Source organism: Pseudorca crassidens, chromosome 16 (genome assembly GCF_039906515.1).
Source record: "Pseudorca crassidens isolate mPseCra1 chromosome 16, mPseCra1.hap1, whole genome shotgun sequence".
Classification (NCBI taxonomy): domain Eukaryota; kingdom Metazoa; phylum Chordata; class Mammalia; order Artiodactyla; family Delphinidae; genus Pseudorca; species Pseudorca crassidens.
The window spans coordinates 73,562,389-73,581,391 of record NC_090311.1 but is presented as its reverse complement, the minus strand read 5'-3'; the positions used below and the strand labels follow the sequence as shown (position 1 = coordinate 73,581,391).

At 40.4% G+C, this 19,003-nt stretch overlaps 1 protein-coding gene across 18 annotated transcripts in view; it reads left to right on the top strand.

The window, feature by feature from the left end:
• The window catches only part of BICC1 (BicC family RNA binding protein 1), a 302,473-nt gene that overhangs the window by 207,878 nt on the left and 75,592 nt on the right, over nt 1-19,003 (top strand). Inside the window, exon 1 of one of the 18 annotated variants that reach the window (XM_067710921.1) lies at nt 2,155-2,297. The exons of 15 other annotated variants lie outside the window; for them this stretch is intronic. The gene's annotated coding sequence lies outside the window, so the exon portion shown is untranslated. Of the gene's footprint in view, nt 1-2,154; nt 2,298-17,604; nt 17,743-19,003 lie in introns of those variants that run through there. 2 more of the 18 variants (XM_067710920.1, XM_067710919.1) reach the window with 2 other exon arrangements.

Here is a 19,003-nt window from a genome sequence, read left to right as displayed (position 1 = left end):
TGTGTCTGGGCCAGGGAGTCAGAGGGCCTGGATTTGAGTCCGCACTGGATAATGTCTTTTTGGGTTCCCTTAATCTTTTTGACCAACTTCCTTATCTGTAAGATAGGAGTTATGACTTATACTGCATGAGTAGCTGCAGGATTCACGTGCAGGAATCTGCAGCAAGTCTCCCGAGGAGCCCTAGCACAAGGCCCCCAGCAAATGGTAGCGATTATTATTATGACCAGTGCCTGGAAATAGCATATGTTTTGATTTCCCAACTTCAAAGTTAACTTTGGAAATGAAGGTTTATTTCCCCATTGAATTCTAAAAGTTTTACACATGTGTAAAGAAAAGACTGTTACAATTTAGAAATTATATTTTGGAAACTTAGAGTCTTAAAATTTTTTGGCTGTTCCCCGAAATTCCTTTGACATTTAAGAGTTTGCAGGTATTTCAAAATGAGGTCAGGTCTGATTCATTCGGATGATTCTGATGGTTTCTGAATTTATTTGATTATATTGAGGCTTTTTGTTCCCAGTATTTCCCTGGATTGTGTGTGTGTGTGTGTGTGTGTGTGTGTGTGTGTGTAATCAAGAGAAGATATGGAGTGCCTGGGATTTTGGTGGAAAAAACTCATCAGGAATTAATAATTTCGAAATCAGTGTTGATGTCTTTCACTTTTGTTCTTGAGTTTTAATAGCTCCCCAGGACAGAGCTGAGAACAGAGTGCCATGGGAGTCCACAGAAGGAGTGACTAACTCATTCTGGAAGACCTCATAGAAGAAGTGACATTTGGGTTGGCTTTGAAGGATGAATTGTTTGCCAGATACAGAACAGGATGGGTGTGGGGTGGCTTTTACAGACCAAGGGAGCCATACGTGAAAAGGCAGAGCCCTGAGAGCACATGTATTTCATTAACGGTAAAAAAAAAAAAATTAGCTGCTGGGACCATAAGAAATGACAGTGTGAAAGCTGCCCCCAGACCTGTGGGAGAGTGGCCACCAGTGGGCAGCGGTATGTCAAGATACTGGAAGAGGATTTGGGCCAAATTGAGAAGGGTGTGTGAATCTTAAGGAGTGTGTTCTTCACTTGGAAGGCAGTGTTCACATCTGTACTTTTTAAAAATTTTATTTTATTTTAAAAAAGATTTATTTATTTGGCTATGCCAGGTCTTAGTTGCCGCACGTGGTATCTTTTAGTTGTGGCATGAGGGCTCTTAGTTGCATCATGTGGGATCTAGTTCCATGACCAGGGATGGAACCTGGGCCCCCTGCATTGGGAGCGCAGAGTCTTAGTCCCTGGGCCACCAGGGAAGTCCCTCATCTATATTTTAGAGAGGTGTCTGGGTGGAGGAGGTGAGAGGATAGATATAGTTGAGAGATGAGACGTGGGGACAGAAATAGGAACAAAAGAGCTTAAGAGTGAGATACTTAGGCAATAGGATTGGTTTGCAGGAGAAAGGATTTTAATTAATATGGGATGTGCATGATATTACATGAGCTTTACCCCCATATTTAAACCTTTTTTTAAAGCATAGAAACAGGAGCTTTATTCTCTAATGTGCTGCATTACACACTCAAGGGAATGGTTCCTCTTTCTGGCATCTCTTTCATCAAAAGAAAATCCATCCTAGTTGCATCCATGTTGCTGCAAATGGCATTGTTTCGTTCTTTTTTATGGCTGAGTAGTATTCCATTGTATGTGTGTACCACATCTTCTTTATCCATTCATCTATCGATGGACATTTAGGTTGTTTCCATATTTTGGCTATTGTGAATAGTACTGCTGGGGAGGGAAAGACCAGGAGTTTGGGGTTAGCAGATGCAAACTATTATATACAGCATGGATAAACAACAAGGTCCTACTGTATAGCACAGGGAACTATGTTCAATATCCTGTGATAAACCATAATGGAAAAGAATATGAAAAAAGAATGTCTTTATGTGTATAACTGAGTCACTTTCCTGTACAGCAGAGATGGGCACAACATTGTAATTCAACTATACTTCATTTAAAAAAAAGAAAGAAAAAATACACACACACACACACACACACACACACACACACACACACACACACACACACACACAAAAGAAAACCCGTCCTGTTTAGTCCCACCCTGGGCAGAAGCTGCCCTGAGCAGCGTTTTGGACCCAAAGTGAAAGGCTAATGGAGAGAAAGGGTGGGCACATACCACAGAGCCCCCAGACACCCTAGGCCTGGTGGGACATCTGGGAGGGGATGCAGCACAGAGTGACATCCCAAAAGACCTACGTTTCCCCACACACAGTCACAGAGCCAAGCCCACCAAAGAGGTTAGTAAAGTATTTCGCAAGTGATTTTTTGTTTTTAGAAGAAAAAATGTCAGTTCATTCCTTAAAAATAAGTCAAGTATGGGGAGGGGAAGGGTAAGCTGGGACGAAGTGAGAGAGTGGCATGGACATATATACACTACCAAAGTGTAAAGAGATAGCTAGTGGGAAGCAGCCGCATAGCACGGGGAGATCAGCTCGGTGCTTTGTGACCACCTAGAGGGGTGGGATAGGGAGGGTGGGAGGGAGGGAGACGCAAGAGGGAGGGTATATGGGATCATAAATATACGTATAGCTGATTCAGTTTGTTATAGAGCAGAAACTAACACAACAATGTAAAGCAATTATACTCCAATAAAGATGTTAAAAGAAGTCAAGTAAATTTGCGAAAGAGTAATTAAAGTGAAACAGCTTTTGTTCTCATTATGTTATTTCCCATCACCTTTAATCTGTTAACATGCTCTGTGAGCTCCAAGAGAACAATAATAGTATAATAGAAATCTATCTCAACACCTGTTTTTTTAAAGTCTTAACACGAATCATATCCTCACAGAGAGTTAAAAAGATTAAATATGTTGTCCAAGGATTTTATAGTTAATAAGAAGCCCTTATATTTAATTCCATGCTGTTTATTTTATGTGATACTGTTTCCCTATTGAAATTGTTGGCTTTAGGGTTTGAGGCCGAGAAACAAGTCAAGGCTGACTTAACGGCTTCTGGTCTGACTGACCACAGTTGCTGGCGCTTCTAACTGAAATAGGAAATAGGAGTGAAGGAGCAGTTCTGGTTTTGTTTTTTGTGTGTGGAAGCCATTTGAGTTTGGACTTGTTGCATTTGAGGTGGTTGGTGGAGATGTTGGGCAAGCGGTTGGAATACAAAAAAGACACGAAAAGCATATTTTGGACCTGACAGAACTGTAACTTTTTCTGTTATAAAACAAGCCATTAAAGTTTGGATATTCAAATTTTTTTTAACATCTTTATTGGTGTGTAATTGCTTTACAACGATGTGTTAGTTTCTGCTGTATAACAAAATGAGTCAGCTGTACGTATACTTATATTCCCATATCCTCTCCCTCTTGCGTCTACCCTCCCACCCTCCCTATCCCACCCCTCTAGGTGGTCACAAAGCAACGAGCTGATCTCCCTGTGCTATTCGGCTGCTTCCCACTAGCTATCTATGTTACATTTGGTAGTGTATATACGTCGATGCTACTCTCACTTCACCCCAGCTTCGCCCTCCCACCCCATGTCATCAAGTCCATTCTCTACGTCTACCTCTTTATTCCTGCCCTGCAACTAGTTTCATCATTACCATTTTTTTTTTTTTTTTTAGATTCCATATATATGTGTTAGCATACGGTATTTGTTTTTCTCTTTCTAACTTCACTCTGTATGACAGACTCTAGGTCCATCCATCTCACTACAAATAACTCAGTTTCGTTTCATTTTATGGCTGAGTAATATTCCATTGTATATATGTGCCACATCTTCTCTATCCATTCATCTGTTGATGGACACTTAGGTTGCTTCCATGTCCTGGCTATTGTAAATAGAGCTGCAGTGAACATTGTGGTACATGACTCTTTTTGAATTATGGTTTTCCCAGGGTATATGCCCGGGAGTGGGATTGCTGGGTCATATGGTAGTTCTAATTTTAGTTTTTTAAGGGACCTCCATACTGTTCTCCATAGCAGCTGTATCAATTTACATTCCCACCAACAGTGCAGGAGGGTTCCCTTTTCTCCAGACCCTCTCCAGCATTTATTGTTTGTAGATTTTTTGATGATGGCCATTCTGACCAGTGTGAGGTGAAACCTCATTGTAGTTTTGATTTGTATTTCTCTAATGATTCGTGATGTTGAGCATCTTTTCATGTGTGTTGGCAATCTATATATCTTCTTTGGAGAAATGTCTATTTAGGTCTTCTGCCCATTTTTGGATTGGGTTGTTTGTTTTTTTAATATTGAGCTGCATGAGCTGTTTATATATTTTGGAGATTAATCCTTTGTCTGTTGATTCGTTTGCAAATATTTTCTCCCATTCTCAGGGTTGTCTTTTCATCTTGTTTATGGTTTCCTTTGCTGTGTAAAAGCTTTTAAGTTTCATTAGGTCCCATTTGTTTATTTTTGTTTTTATTTCCATTTCTCTGGGAGGTGGGTCAAAAAGGATCTTGCTGTGATTTATGTCATAGAGTGTTCTGCCTCTGTTTTCCTCTAGGAGTTTTATTTTTATTAATTAATTAATTAATTAATTAATTGTTTATTTTTGGTTGCATTGGGTCTTTGTTGCTGCACATGGGCTTTCTCTAGTTGTGGCGAGCGGGGGCTACTCTTTGTTTCAGTGCACAGGCTTCTCATTGCAGTGGCTTCTCTTGTTGTGGAGCATGGGCTCTAGGCACACAGGCTTCAGTAGTTGCAGCACATGGGCTCAGTAGTTGCGGCTCATGGGCTCTTGGGCACGGGCTCGGTAGTTGTGGCACATGCGCTTAGTTGTTCCATGGCATGTGGGATCTTCCTGGACCAGGGATCAAACCCATGTCCCCTGCATTGGCAGGCAGATTCTTAACCACTGTGCCACCAGGGAAGTCCCCCTCTAAGAGTTTTATAGTATCTGGCCTTACATTTAGGTCTTTAATCCATTTTGAGTTTATTTTTGTGTATGGTGTTAGGAAGTGTTCTAATTTCATCCTTTTACATGTAGCTGTCCAGTTTTCCCAGCACCACTTATTGAAGAGGCTGTCTTTTCTCCATTGTATATTCTTGCCTCCTTGATCAAAGATATGGTGACCATGTTTGTGTGGATTTATCTCTGGGCCTTCTATCCTGTTCCGTTGGTCTATATTTCTGTTTTTGTGCCAGTACCATACTGTCTTAATTACTGTAGCTTTGTAGTATGGTCTGAAGTCAGGGAGCCTGGTTCCTCCAGCTCTGTTTTTCTTTCTCAACATTGCTTTGGCTATTTGGGATCTTTTGTGTTTCCATACAAATTGTGAAATTGTTTCTTCTTGTTCTTTGAAAAATGCCATTGGTAGTTTGATAGGAATTGTGTTGAATTTGTAGATTGCTTTGGGTAGAAGAGTCATTTTTACAATGTTGATTCTTCTAATCCAGGAACATGGTATATCTCTCCATCTGTTTGTATCATCTTTATGGATATTCAGTTTTATTATGGCTTTAAATAAAAGTTTCTAATGATGATGTCCCAAGTGGCCAAAGTAGTCACTTTGAAAATTTCTGTTTTTTTTTTTCTAGTTGCAGTATTATTGATACTTCATGCCCAAGTATCATACTTCATTTTGTATGTGTATATTTTGTCAGAAAGCTGTCTGGAAAAAAGCTTTAGGAGAAAAATATCTTTAAGCATTTTCTTTAGAGAGAAGTATACTATCTCTAGCTCCTGGGAGTATTTTAAGGATTTCCTGATACCAGTAAGTATCCATGTGAATGGATTGTTGTATCTCAGTGGTGTTTTCAACAGTTCTTCATCTCTGCCATGAGGTTACGTGTATGATTTTTTAAAAAAATTTCTGTTCTAATAGTGTGTCTCATACAACTCTGGCTTCATCTGCTTAAAGGTTTATACGTCAGTATTATTAGATGCTGGTTGCTATCAATATTCTTTAATTTTCTGCCATTCCTTCTACTGTTGTTGCCCAAGTAAGTAGAGCACCAGCTATTAGATCAAGAACTATTACTGCCTTCTTATGTTACGGGCTTCTCAGAGTATGGGGAGGTAAGCTAGACCCCGGAATACTCTGGGAGGCATAAAGTTAATGTCAAACAAGCAATATGAATAAAAGAGTTATTATATCAATGCAGAAGGCACTTTTGCTGGATGGGGATTGGTCATGGTTTCTTTCTTTTTAAGATTTTTTTTTGATGTGGACCATTTTTAAAGTCTTTATTGATTTTGTTACAATATTGCTTCTGTTTCATAACGTTTTGGTTTTTTGGTTGCGAGGCATGTGGGACCTTAGCTCCCTGACCAGGGATCGAACCCGCACCCCCTGCATTGGAAGGCGAAGTCTTAACCACTGGACTGCCAACAAAGTCCCTGGTCATGGTTTTATAGATCATTTACTCCTTGTAGGATGATGGCTCAGAGGGTATTTAGGTGGTGGGTATGGCAAAGGGTGTGTCAGAAAGGTACACAGCATATTTATAGAATGACAATCAGGCAGATCCGGCTGGAATGCAGAGCTCATGGAATAATGTAGTTAGAGACAGGCTTCAAATAAGGTGGCTTGGAACCAAACTGAGGAGGGCTATAATATCTGATTTCTTAAGAAAGTACACTCCTCCAGTCTCTTAGTATGAGCCTGGCTAGGATGCTTCCGTGGGCTGGTGTGGGACTACCAGGCCAGCTCATAGTATGGTGCATACATGCTTCCAACTAGTTGGGGATCGGGGCCTCTCCTCTTCTCCCCGCTTGAATTTTTGTTTCTCTGACGCCATTTAATTTCACCATTTGGAGAAATTGTTATTTTGATGGTGATTTTCAGGTAGACTTAAAGGAAAAGATGAAGGTTGCTGAATTTCTTTTAAAATATCAACAGAAATAAAACAAGGAGACAGCAGCTGTGAAAACATACGTCAGACTTCTCAACTGTGGTCTTATCATGCTAGCTTCAGTGCAGGCTCACCATGTGCACTTCAGTTGCCATGACTACCTGCTAGGCAGCAGAATCCCCCTGGTTAGTATGCTCTAGCATCAGAATTTTCATGGAAAGGAAATTTAAGACTTTTCAAAGAGTGAAATCAATACTTCTTTTTCTGTAAAGCAGATGGGTTATACATTTTTTAAAAATAAAAATGGTCACTACAGTTTTGATTTCCAAGTTATAAGTGAAGCCAGACTTGAAGGTAGTGTTTCAAGGGCTTTGAAATTCTGGCATGTAAATGGTTTCTCCTGTATGGTCCCCATGACAACAAAACTGCTTGCAGGTATTGAGTATCACCTTTGCTGTAAAATATTTGTCACAGAAATGCCTTCGATTCTTATCACTACCTAATAAGCTGAGGCAGAAGGCTTTAGCTGGTTCAAGGTGTTATATGGACAAATATTTCAAGATCTTTTTTTGTTGTTAAGAGCTTAATAAAATTACAATTATAGGTGAACTGTTAAAAAAATTGAGTGATGTTAAATTGATGTTCACTTAAAAACAAGTAACTATTATTTCAGTTGCCAATTGGAAAATACATATCATAAATAAATTTATGATTAAAAAATTGAAATTCCTTAAGCATAGCAAAAAAATTGCTGTTTGAATATTGGCGATTTTGTAGTGCGATAAATAATGTCTCTCCATGTCTGGCATGCACCCTCTCCCCCTAATTTTTCCACCAAAGAAAAATTTCATTTTCAAGTTAATACCTGATGAAGCCATGTATTTATTAAAAGATGTAATTGAAAAATAGTTTTAGTGTTTTAGTTCAGTGGCCATTGTAATGTGTGCTCTTTGAAGCTTTGTGAAGGATTTAAACTGTTACCCGGGTATAATGAATGAAGTGTCATTTAAGGAATAAGCTGTTTTATTCATTAACCAATATCACTTGAATTTTAATAGGATCATTTTTTTCCCCCAAAGTGACATTCTTCTTGTATTTGTTTATTGTTAAGTATTCTGTTTTATTTACTGACCATTGAGGGGAAAGCATGAAATCTTAACTTCCATGATGAACTTTTCATGATTTGGCATCTTTATTCTTACCTTGGGTAAGAAACCATTTGCTAAGTCCCCCTTTGTGAAATCCAGATGTCTCTGTCTGGTGCTCAGCACAGTGTCCACTTCTGGACCGTGATCCCAGGAGAAGGGTGCAGGGAGTCATGGCAAAGATACCGGGAGATGGAGGACACTTGAAGGTGAGCAGGGGTAACTTCATAGGAGCTGAACCACGGAAATAAAGTTAGTTACAGCAAATGGATGGGATTGATGGCCTGGAAGAAATGAGAAAGCTGGACTAATCCTGAGAGATCTTACAAGGGTGTTTTTATTTGGTCTATTTCCCAGATTCAGTCAGACCTTAAATTGGATTGTCTCTTGTCTCCGGTTATGACCCTATTTTGATACATCCACATTCTTGATTAAATGTCATAACAAACCACTTCACTTCCTTTGACCACATGATGACTCTAATCTTCCAATGACTCTTCATCCCAAAACCTTAAATTTTAGCCACAGGATGTGGTTGTCCATGAGGTGTTTTCTGCAGCTTCACATCTTTCACAGCGTAAACTATTGCTGACAGTGTGGGCACTGGAGCCTGACTACCTGGGTTGGAATCCTGGCCCTGCCACTTACTAGCTCTGTGACCTTGGACAGGTTATTAACTTCTCTAGTCATAGTATCTTCCTCTGTGATATGGGAATAATAATGGTACCTGCTTCATACAATTATATAAGAATTGATAGGGACTTCCCTGGTTAAGAATTTGTCTGCCAGTGCAGGGGACACGGGTTTGAGCCCTGGTCTGGGAAGATCCCACATGCTGGGGAGCAGCTAAGCCCGTGTGCCACAACTACTGAGCCTGCGCTCAAGAGCCCACAAGCCACAACTACTGAAGCCCGGGCGCCTAGAGCCCGTGCTCCGCAACAAGAGAAGCCACCGCGATGAGAAGCCCGTGCACCGCAACGAAGAGTAGTCCCCGCTCGCTGCAACTAGAGAAGGCCCGCATGCAGCAATGAAGACCCAATGCAGCCAAAAAGAAAAAAAAAAGAATTGGTATATCAGAATTGTGTAATATGTTAGTTTTCTATTGCTGCTGTAACATGTCACCACAAACTGAGTAGCTTAAAACAACAAAAATTTATTTCCTTGTGGTTTTATAGGTCACAGTTCCCACACGGGTCTCACTGGGCTAAAATCAAGGTGTCGGCAGGACTGTCTTCCCTTGTGGGGTCTCTAGAGGAGAATTCATTTTCTTTCCTTTTCTGGTTCCAAGAGGCCACCCACATTCCTTGACTCATGGCCTGTTCGTCCACCCTCAAAGCCTTTCTATGGTGACATCTCCATCCGACTCTCCTCTTCTGCCTCCCTCTTCTAATTTTAAGGACCCTTGTTGTTATATTGAGCCCACTTAGATAATCCAAGATAATCTCCCTGTTTTTAAGATCAGCTGATTAGCAACTTTGATTCCATCTGCAACCTTAAATAGCCTTTGCCATGTAACCTGACACCTTCACGGGATCCAGGGAGTTAGGAGGTGGAAGTCTATGGTGGGTGGGTAATTATTCTGTCCCTTTTCCCTTTTCATCTCATGCTATCCTAGTGTTACAGAGTAGATGCTTATAGTTTCCCACAGTTTTTTTCAATTTGGAGCAGGTATGTTACCACAGGCAGAAGAGAGGGGCGAAAGAAAGAGAGAAAAGTGGGAAGAATTATGTGCTGATGCTCTTTTTTGCATCTACGTAGATTAGAGATAATTCTGTTGTCATATCTTTATAACCATCCAAATTGACCTTCCCCTTTGGTTAGTGCCTCTGAAGGTTTGCTAACAGCAGCTAAGAAGATACGAACAACATTTAATCCATTTATCCATGAGAGGTCATTTCCCTACTGAAACTTTTTTTTGCTTATATCCATAAAATATGACCTAATTACATCAACTATTATGATTTAGAGCGGGCAGAGACTTAAAACAGTGAAATAAAATGTATTGACATTTGCGAGGTGGCTCACAGTTTACAAATGTTTTTATAAAAATTATTTTATGACGCCTGTCAGCATTTTGAGAAGTGAAGCAGCCCAAATCGTTCAGGCAACAAAGTCATCTCTAGAGACGTGCCTGCTACTTGCTTCTGCCAGAGGATGGGGTAGGAAAAACACCTACCTTCTTCCTTAATTGAAATTTGGCAGAGGTAGGATCAGTGGGAAGAGGGAAAAATGAGTTCCCATTTCTACAGCCCAGGAAACTACGGGGACAAACGTGATGGCTGCTCGTTGTTTGTGCCTGTGTTTCTATGTCAGTCTGGTTCTCTTTGGTCCTTGCTGTGACTCAGTTTGCAGGGGTGGGATGGGAGAGAGAAGCATTCTTCTCCTTTGCTAAACCAGGCCAGGAATATATTAAGCCGTTGTTTTCTAGTGCAGTGTACATTTACCAGCACACTCAATGGTTACATTTAATAAAAAGGGGATGGAGGGAAAAATGTGTGCTGAGTTCATAGAACTCGCTAAACAAAAAATTTTGTTAGCTGATGTGTCAACAGCAGCGAAATAATTCATTCTCTCTTTGAAAAGTGAATGCCAGTAACAATAGCCATGATTCTGGCAACGGAATAATGCTCCAGAGGGTGACTTTCAGCTCTTGGCTCTCTTCTTTCCCTCTGTTTCCAAAGGACATTCTCCCCAACAATAGCACCAAGTGATTTATCCTTGCTCATGTCAGCCGCTGAGGTTCGAGGGACCACACAGTGTGGTTCGTCGGCCAGGTCTGTAATTACAAAGGAAGTACTCTTTTTTTTAAAAAAGAGAAATACAAAGTGACATATTTGTTATTAAAGCCTTTTGGGGTGCTGTGGAGAAGATTACCCTTATAGCTTTGGGGTGCTGGAGTAAATTGTGTGTAATAAAGTCATGCCCATTTTCCTACTGTCTTCCTTGGCCCTGAAACTTACAAGGTCAATGAAGTGAAGGAGGCAGCCCTTCCTTGAAGTTCACCTTGGTTATAGCTCTGTATTAAAGATGTTAAAAGATACCGGAATGAACTTTATGTTGACCAGCTTCTAAGTCAATGAATAATTGATGTAAGTCTCTACAACTTTTTTCATTTTCTGAGAGTATATAAATTTTAAATAACAGGCACTAATGTGCTCTTTCTAAAAATAGGTATTGGAAAGCTGCTTATAGCCTTTAATTTGTATCTGTCAATTTAATTAGTCTTTAAAATATAAAAGTAATAACAGTTGTTAGCTCTTTTGCTGTGATCAGGGATCAGCTAACTACATTCCACAGACCACATCTGCCCCGCCACCAGTTTTTGTAAATAAAGGTTTATTGGGATGCAGCCACATCCATCATTTACGAATTGTCTGTGGTTACTTTCCTGCTACAGAGGCAGAGTTGAGTAGTTGAAATAAAGACCTTATGTCCTGCAAAGACAAAGTTATTTACTCTCTGGCCCTTTACAGAAAAAATAGTGTCAACTATTAGACAGGTAAGGTACATCACACCATACTAGGTGATGTGGGTTCAAAAATTATTAAAGGGTGAGTCTCTAGTAACTTAGTACATAGTTGGAGAAAAGATATCCCTGAGTTTAAGTGATGGCACAAGTCAATTTAAATTCATTTATTCATTAACTCAAATCGAGTGATTTTTGACTGCCTCTGGGGAGCCAGGCGTTGTTCTGAAGTGAAAGAAGTAGAAGTAAACAAAGAAGACAAAGTGTCTGCCCTCATGGAGCTGGCAGCCTAGTAGAGCAAAAATTTTTAGATTTAAATTTTTAAAATTTAAAATTTAAATTTTAAAAACCTGAGGTTCAGATTTTTAAAAAAGGGGGGCATGGAGAATGAAAATATCTCAAACCAGTAATTCTCTGAGCTTTTTACATATGGTTCGAAATTACATTTATACACGGAGATAACACGGCAAATAAGATATGCGTGTTCTGGTATGGTAGGGGAAAATCTGATTAGGCAACAGGGAACCTGTTGTATTAGTCCCTGTTCAGTCTCTTTTTGGCTGAATGGTCTTTAAGGGTTCTTAACTTCTCTGCAACATGGAGGGGACTGTACTCTCTAAGTGCTTCTCAGAGTTGAGTGTGTATCAGAATCATCTGGAGGGTTTGTTAAAGCGTAGATTGCTGTCCCGCCCCCTGAGTTTCTGATTCAGTGGGTCTGGGGTGGTGCCTGAGAATTTTCATTTCTCACATAGTCCTGGGTGAGGCCAGTTCTGCTGCTGGCTTGGGAAACTGCACTTAGAGAACTGCTGCCCTCCAGGATCCTGGAGGCCCGTCCAGTTCCTCCAGTATTTTTAGACTCCCTGAAAAAGCTTTACAGCTCTTTGAAGGAGACTAGAAGTTCCCACTAATGATTTGACTAAGGTGACTACTTAATATTCAGGACTGTTTACTGAGGAAAAGCTTCCAAAGAAGTGAGAATCCTAAAATCTCTTCTTATGGTCACTTGGATTGATGTGCATTTAGTAAATTTTATATAGTTTCTTTGGGAAAATTAATGCACGCTCAATTCTAAGGGTGGAGGCCATGATTGTTCATGATTTTCTGTTTGTATCCCAAGTCCACAGTTGCAGTAAGTGCTCTGTACTAATATGTTTAATTGACCCTAAACTTAGGGAACAGAATGCTTTTTTTAAATTTTTATTGGAGTATAGTTGATTTACAATGTTGTGTTAGTTTTAGGTGTACAGTGAAGTGAATCAGTTGTACATATACATACATCCACTCTTTTTTAGATTCTTTTCCCATATAGGCCATTACAGAGTATTGAGTAGATTCCCTGTGCTATACAGTAGGTCCTTATTATCTGTTTTATACATAGTAGTGTGTATGTGTCAATCCCAGTCTCCCAATTTATCTGCTCCCCCTGCCCCCCCCTTAATGCTTCTTAAGGTCATCTTCCTGAGTTGCTGCTGGTTTTCTGTAAAATTCCATTTAGAATTAAGGAGCATTAATTCCACTGGGTGCCAGAACTCTAAAACTGTTCATAACATGTATTCTGTGTCTGAAAACTGTAAGAAGTGTTTTGACACAAGAAATATGAAAATATGAACCTCTGTGTCCCAGTTTGCACAGACAATGGAACTGTGCCATCCATGATCACTACAGGACCAAGAGCTATTATGGCTGTCGATTTTATAAAAAAATTTTATTGAAGTATAGTTGATTTACAGTGTTGTGTTAATTTCTGATGTACAGCAAAATGATTCAGTTATATATGTATATACTTTTTCTTATTCTTTTCTATTATGGTTTATCATAGGACCTTGAATATATAGTTCCCTGTGCTGTACAGTAGGACTTTGTTGTGTATGCATCCTATATATACTAGTTTGCATCTGCTAACCCCAAACTCCCAATCCATCCCTCTCCCTCCCCCGCTTGGCAGCCACAAGTTTGTTCTCTACGTCTGTGAGTCTGTTTCTGTTTTGTAGATATGTTCATTTGTGTCATAGTTTAGATTCCACATATAAGTGATATCATATGGTATTTGTCTTTCTCTTTCTGACTTCTCTTAATATGATAATCTCTAGGTACATCCATGTTGCTGCAAATGGCATTGCTTCATTCTTTTTTATGGCTGATTGATATTCCATTGTATATATATATGTACCACATCTTCTTTTTCCATTCATCTGTTGATGGACATTAAGGTTGTTTCCATGTCTTGGCTATTGTGAATAGTGCTGCTGTGAACATAGGGGTGCATGTATCCTTTCGAATTATAGTTTTATCTGAGTATATATGCCCTGTAGTGGGATTACTGGATCATATGGCAACTCTATTTTTAGGTTTTTTTTTGCGGTACGTGGGCCTCTCACTGTTGTGGCCTCTCCCGTTGCGCAGCACAGGCTCCGGACGCGCAGGCTCAGCAGCCATGGCTCACGGGCCCAGCCACTCTGCAGCATGTGGGATCTTCCCGGACCGGGCCACGAACCCGTGTCCCCTGCATCGGCAGGCACACTCTCAACCACTGTGCCACCAGGGAAGCCCTATTTTTAGTTTTTTGAGGAACCTCCATACTGCTTTCTATAGTGGCTGCAGCAATTTACATTCCCACCAACAGTGTAGGAGGGTTCCCTTTTCTCTGCACCCCTCCCAGCGTTTATTTTGTAGACTTTTTAATGATGGCCATTCTGACTGGTGTGAGATGGTACCTCATTGTAGTTTTTTGTGTTTTTTAAATAAATTTATTTATTTTTATTTTGGGCTGTGTTGTATCATCGTTGCTGCACGCGGGCTGTCTCTAGTTGCAGTGAGCGGGGGCTGCTCTTCGTTGTGGTGCGCAGGCTTCTCATTGCGGTGGCTTCTCTTTGCTGCGGAGCACGGGCTCTAGGCACGCGGGCTTCAGTAGTTGTGGCACACGGGCTTAGTTGCTTGTGACATGTGGGATCTTCCCGGACCAGGACTGGAACCCGTGTCCCCTGGATTGGCAGGCGGATTCTTAACCACTGCGCCACCAGGGGAGCCCCTCATTGTAGTTTTGACAGCTGTCAATTTTAAGATGCATCACGGCCATCACAACTTGGTTGGTGTTGAAATGTACATCTTAGAGTCAATTAAATACAATAGATAAAAAATTCTATGTGCTAGATATTATGTTCCTGCCCATAAACTGGATTGAGAACATTTTTGAAATGCAACAGGTCGATCATAACTAACATTACCATCCAGCTGTTAGCACTTCCACGTGGAAAGTATTTTTAAGGAAGACCTAAGTTCTGCAGATCTGAAGCACCTGCTTTTTAATTGGAATCAGTCTTTATTCTTTTGAAGCCACAAATATTTTCTTACGTGAAGGGTTCTCACTGAACACAGCTGATTCCTATTTCATGTTTGTCTTCTTTTTTGGAAAAGACGTTTGCTTCCCCAAGTTTTTTCTCTTGCTCTCTGAAAAGAAATGCTAAGGCTTTGTGAAATAGAAACACAACTCTAGAGAATAAAGTATTAATCACAGGGCTCATTGAAGAGGTTTAAAATGGAAGATGCACACACCCATATCAATAGCAATGGAAGTGTCACAGGGCTACAGGCTTCCAGAAATGATTCTTAATTCAGGAAGGGCCATGGGTTCCAAATGATTGAAGTTGTTTTTCTCTTCTCCACTAATTTTTTTAAATCATCTGTTCCCGTAACTTATGTAAAATCTCCTTTTAAATTTCTCTACTAGTAAAGTGATTCTAACATAAATGGTACAGTTGCCAAAATATTGATCACACCCATTTCCTAATGTCTCTCCTGTGATTTTGATAGATGTCACACAGCCTAATGTGCTATCAGTTTGGGGATATTATTGGTAAATATTTGTAATAAAAATATAGATATCAAAAAAACTATGTCAACCATAGATGATTTCCTGAAATTTTAACTGAGACTTTCATTAGTAGCAGCTGGGACCCAGGTGCTGGCATTCTCTCTGTTACGTGCTGGTCATCTTCTTGCCTGTCATCTGTGGTCAGGAGGGAGGGGAGGAAGGCCTGCCTGGTGTTCATCACTCCTTCCTCTGCTAATGGAAAGTTCGATGGCCTGTGCTGGTCTAGCCCCAGTCCAATGGCTCAGAGTTATCTTGTTTTTTTCTATTTGATTTTACCTTTCAGGTGTAGATCTTTGATCCCTCTGGAGTGTCTTTTTGTATATGACATGAGATAGGGATCCAAATTTATTTCCATGAAAGGAGTCAGTTTTCTCAGCACCAGTTTCTAGATAAGCTGTGCTTTCTCACTGATTTGTGATTTCCCTTGTTAACCAAGTTGATGTACACACACGCACACGTACACATGCACGCTTTTCCTCCTTCCCTTGTATTTTTCTGGAACTTGTTCTTTTCGTCTCTTAGATATCATAATATGTCTTAGTTTGTGGTAGGCAAAGACCTTTTTTTCTTGTCCTGTCCTTGTCCTTCCCATTTTCTATTCTCTTCTGTACTGATGTTTTCTTTTCCTTTTTTCTGTTTCTTGCTTTTCCCATTTTATCATTGGCAGTGCAGTGGAGATGTCTCTGCGTATGCACCATGTTAAAGAGCTTATTAACGTTTGTGTTTCTGTTTCATGGATCACCAATTTAAAAAGCAGTTTTGAGGTACTAGGTATGTAAGAAGCCTAGATTCAACAGTCGCACGCTAAAAACAGTAATATGAAAATCTTAACACACTGTCCGCCGCAGAAGTTTGTGGCTTGGTTAGGTTTTGCTTTGTCCTTGTACTGCCAGGTGGAACAGTGTGTTCACCTAAAACTACAACATAGCCCTGAACAGTGTTGCCATTTTAGATTTTTGTCTCTGTCACCCCTTATCTGACTAAAAATAATTATTGTATGGGAATTGAGAGTGAAGAACTTTGAGAGGAAGTGCTTATTTTCTTGTATTCCAAGGACAAAGTGACGTTTTTGATTCTGTTAAATAGTACTTGAAAGATGCTGAATAAATTTAGTCAGTTCCATCAGCAAACTGGATAATCCTGAGGTTGGAAACAGGGGGGTCTGTAAAATTGAGTCACGGAGGAATAAAGTACCTTTGGTCACAAGTTGTTTAGAAAAAAGCAACACCACCAAACCTTGCAGCTGTTTTAAAGTGGGCGTTTCCTCTTGGAGAGAAGTCCAGAATCTCTCGGAGTTCTATTCTGATTTCTTCGTAACTTGCTGAAGGTTGGCAGCCTCTGCTCAGCTGATGACACACACTGCAGGGAGCGGAGGGATGTCTCATCTGTGCCTGGGGTGGGTGGTCCCCCCGGAGGAGCCCAGGGATACCTCAGGCGTGGCTGGGAGATTTTCCTTCTGTGGCTGTCTGTACTGTACCGGCTTTAGGGACGAACATGTGTGTGTGTGCGCGTGTGTGTGTGTGTGTGTAACACTGTACTTGAACTCGAATTTCCAAGTTGAAATTGTTTACCTTCCAAATAATCGAGAGAAAAAAGAGGAAGCCTGAAAAGGGACTCTGGACGTGTAAATGCTTTTCTTGTAGCAGATCAGAATTGCGAGTGGGTCTCCTGCAGACCCTTAGGGTTTATGGCTTGCAATTCCAGACGAATTACAGTATGTATTGCAGTCACTGTATTTAGGTTACATCTGCTTTCTCTTAAAGTTCCTTGGTAAACCGAAACTGCTAGTGAGTAGAAGCCTGACTCTGAAAATTTTGAAAAGCAGCTGTGTCCAGATCACAAGATTTTTCTTTGTTTTTGTTTTCATGGAGGAATTGTTCTGGGTTTGGTGACTATTTACTTAAACCAAGTACAAATGCAGGAAGCTAAGTAGACAGCCTTATTTTAGCCTTATGAACTTTGGTTTGTTTGATTCCTTTTTTTTTTTTCCTAAACTGCCAGGGCACACGTTTTAGTGTCTACCCCGCTTTTGACCTCCAGCTCTACTGTTTTGCGTTTGGTTATCTTGAGGAAAGATGGAGGTGAGAGCATTTGTACTTAACTTGTACTCAGCCTCTGCGGTCCCAAAGTCAGTGGGGCTGTCAAGTTAAAAACAGAAAAGCTGGTTGCTCGGTGGATAGCTGAGACTCTTCATGTGATTTCGGTTTACACTTGGTTGGGTTTCACATTACAGTACATTTGGGGAATTATTTCTTGGGCTCTGGCAACTCTGTACCACTTCCTCCATGTTGGGGATTTTCCATCTGAGGTCTTCAGGAAGAATTACACAGAGTTTGTGGAAACTCACCATTCTGACCGGACAAAGGAAGAAACACCTTAGGTTTGAGTGGATGTTTTTCCGTTACATTCCTGGATTGGATATGTTTTTTTCTTTTTAATTGTTTTTCCTTTTTGGTGTGAGTATTAAATTCCATTCTGGAAGGTGAATTTCAGTTGAGTTTTGGGGAAACCTTTGCAGCAGCGGTTGAGTCTGGATTAGACTCTGGGGTTTCCAGCGGCAGCTTCCCTGCCCCGGCCGCTCCTGTCTCTTGAACAACCTGAGAGACTGCGCCTGTGGACACTGTGCTAATGGGTCACCTCTCAGTTCTGCCGTTTTCGTCGTGGGATGATCTCACTTTCCCCATTGGTGTTCGTGAGCCCTCTGTCTGGTTTTGCCTGCCTTTCTTTTTTCCGTTTTCCCTCTAGATTTTTTCCCCTCACATTTCCGTATACCTCTGCTTCTTCTCACCCTTCCAAGGTCATACCTCTTCTTGTTCCATTTTCACTTGTGTCTTCAAGTCTTGCATCTTTTCCTTTGAAAAAACGTTCCTTTTTTCTTCCGTGGCCTGTTCCGACATCATCAAGATGGAGACCTTTTTTTCAATTCCCTTTCATCGTGTGGAAACCAGTAGCTCTTTTCTCTTAAAGACCAGTTGGAAAGGCTTCTTCTTGCTTTTCCTAAGTGGACTGGGTTGCTACTTACTTAGAAACCACAAGCATTCCTGTGTGAAATTAAACTCGCTGTTTTGAGATTGTGTGTGGGGTTAGAAGAGGGGGACATGGTAATATTTGGAGTCTCTGGCCTCTACCTCCCATAGGTTTTTCATTAACATTTTGTTGATTTTAAGCTATTCTTATATTTGGGACTAGTTTCCCGAGTTAACCTCTGGTTCTCTTTCTAGCAGGGCCCTGTTGGTTTGCTTTTTTCTCTTGCCCTGGTTCTACCCCAGACGTTTTCCATATGACCACACCTCTTTCCACAGAGGTTCTTGGTCATCAGGACTCTTTAGCGCCTACTAGTGTTTTTGCCAGAATGTTTTCCGTAATACCTCTAGTCACATATTAAGTTAGCAGTTAATTCCTTTGTGAAGAAAAGCAGGTATTTAATCAACAAAATCATATTTGTGCAAATATAACTGTGTTAACACTCCAGCAACATTGAGATGCCTTCTAAAATGGCTTCATCTCACAAAGAAAAGAAATAACTTTCTAGCCTTTGTACTGTACTATGTAAACCATGCTATCAAAACTTACCTGTCTGAAACTCTGGGACCTAATAGAGTCAGATAACATGAATTTATTAGATTTTGATTAGATTAGAATTTTCATAGGTGCTCACATTAAAAATTGCAATTTATTTTCTTGGTGCTTTAATTTCTTAATTGCTGTGATAAGAAA